This window comes from Arachis ipaensis, chromosome B3, assembly GCF_059453495.1.
Source record: "Arachis ipaensis isolate K30076 ecotype BB chromosome B3, ASM5945349v1, whole genome shotgun sequence".
Lineage (NCBI taxonomy): Eukaryota > Viridiplantae > Streptophyta > Magnoliopsida > Fabales > Fabaceae > Arachis > Arachis ipaensis.
This window is the reverse complement of record NC_142438.1, coordinates 86,210,393-86,212,419: the sequence shown is the minus strand read 5'-3', so window position 1 is coordinate 86,212,419 and position 2,027 is coordinate 86,210,393. Positions and strand designations below refer to the sequence as shown.

At 40.8% G+C, this 2,027-nt stretch overlaps 1 non-coding gene across 1 annotated transcript; it reads left to right on the top strand.

Annotated features, from left to right (window-relative positions):
* Positions 1-274: 274 nt before the first annotated feature.
* Positions 275-378, top strand: LOC148571445 (small nucleolar RNA R71). The gene has a single exon (XR_015908267.1). It is a non-coding gene; the product is annotated as a small nucleolar RNA R71 (small nucleolar RNA).
* Positions 379-2,027: the final 1,649 nt, after the last annotated feature.

Sequence of the window (2,027 nt, the reverse complement as noted above, 5' to 3'; positions counted from 1 at the left end):
TTCTAATTGCCTGGTAAGCTCTGCTAGTTGCTTGGCAAACACCTTGTTTTGGGCTAGAATTGTATCAACATGGTTCAGCTCCATGATTCCCTTAGTGTTGCGCCTCTCTGATGCATAGTAGTACTCATTCTCAGCCACTGTCTCAATCACTTCAATGGCTTCTTCCACAGTCTTTTTCCTGTTCAATGAACCTCCTGATGAATGGTCTACAGCCTTCCTTGATTCATAAGAGAGTCCATCATAGAAAATATGCAATTGCACCCAATCATGGAACATGTCTGGTGGGCATTTCCTTGTCAAATCCTTGAATCTCTCCCATGCCTCGTAGAGAGTTTCACCATCTTGTTGTCTAAAAGTCTGAACCTCAGATCGAAGCCTATTGACCTTTTGTGGGGGGTAGAAACGTGCCAGAAACTTGCTTTCCACCTCATCCCAGGTTGTTAGGCTCCCCCTTGGGAATGATTCCAGCCACTTAGCTGCCTTGTCCCTAAGTGAAAATGGGAACAAAAGCAGTTTATATGCATCTTCCTGGACTCCATTGGACTTCACAGTGTCACAAATTCTCAGGAATTTTGTGAGATGTTGGTTTGGGTCTTCATTAGCACTTCCACCAAATGAACAATGATTCTCCACAAGTGATATTAGCTGTGGTTTGAGCTCAAAATTGTTGGCCTGAATGGGTGGTTTCTGGATGCTGCTACCACAATTCCCAGAGGTTGGGTTTATGTATGAACTAAGAACCCTCCTCTCAGGAATGGCATTGTTTCCATCAGCTCTCTCATGGTTGTGAACTTCTCTATCCATGTTGAGATCTAAAGCTTCCTCAAAATTGTCCTCAGATTCTCCTTCAGATTCCTCTTCTCCCAGTACTCTCTTCCCTCTTGCTTCCCTTCTCAGTCTATGAAGAGTCCTCTCTGGTTCGGTATATGGAGGAGTTGATGTCTCTCCTCTCCTACCTGTCATGCAAGAACACAGCACAGGCAACAAACAAGTGAAATACTCTTGGTTAATGGAAGAGTATGGTTAGAGCAGTTGAGGAATTAATTCAAACAGTTAGTGAGTCAGTGAGTTAGTTGCTTGAATTTAAAGGCATAAAGAAAGAAAGCATGTAACAGAGTGCAGAAATTAAAATTCAACAAGTAACTTGTACTGAATTAATCAAAACAAAAAAAAATGCTCAATCTAGTTAACTTCCAATTTGAGAATTGTCAATCGAAAACCAATCCCCGGCAACGGCGCCATAAACTTGATGCGCATAAACTTGTTATGCTACGATTTAGGAAATTGTACGATCGGCAAAATTCCTTCCGGCAAGTGCACCGGTTATCGTCAAGTAAAAACTCACCATAGAGTGAGGTCGAATCCCACAAGGATTGGTTGAGTGAGCAATTCGGATTAGAAGTGTGTTCTAGTTGAGCGGAATCAAGATTTAGATGAGAATTGCGGAATGTAAAATTGGCGGGAAAAGTAAATGACAAGAAATTTAAATGGCGGAATCTTAAATTGCATGAAGTAAAGAGAAGAAGCTAGATTGCTGAAATTAAAAGGGAATGGGGGTGATTGCATGAATGTAATTGCAGAATGTAAAGAGAAAGTGGAAATCAGAAATGGGGAATTCATTGGGTTATAGGAGATATTGAGATCTCCGAATCAAAACATGTTTATCTCTTCCTCAAGCAATGTGTTCATTGAATTTTGCTTGGCAATCTTATATGATTGGATCCCAATCCCTTGGCTCACCAATTCTCTCTAAAAACGAACAAATTCCCAATCCCTTGGTTTAAATGTTCATAAGAAGAGATGATGCTCGATCACTGATTATACCACACAGTTTCATGAACCACAATTTGGTAGGATTACATGTCACAATATCCATCCAAACCCCAATCCAATTCACTGTGAGAAAGCTTCTCTAGCATGAATCCTCCATTCCTTTCCCAAGGTTCCGAAGGATTCCAATTATGGGTAGTTTCTTTCCCAAGACAACTACCCAATGGAATTAGATCGAGAAGCTTTCTAACAAAATT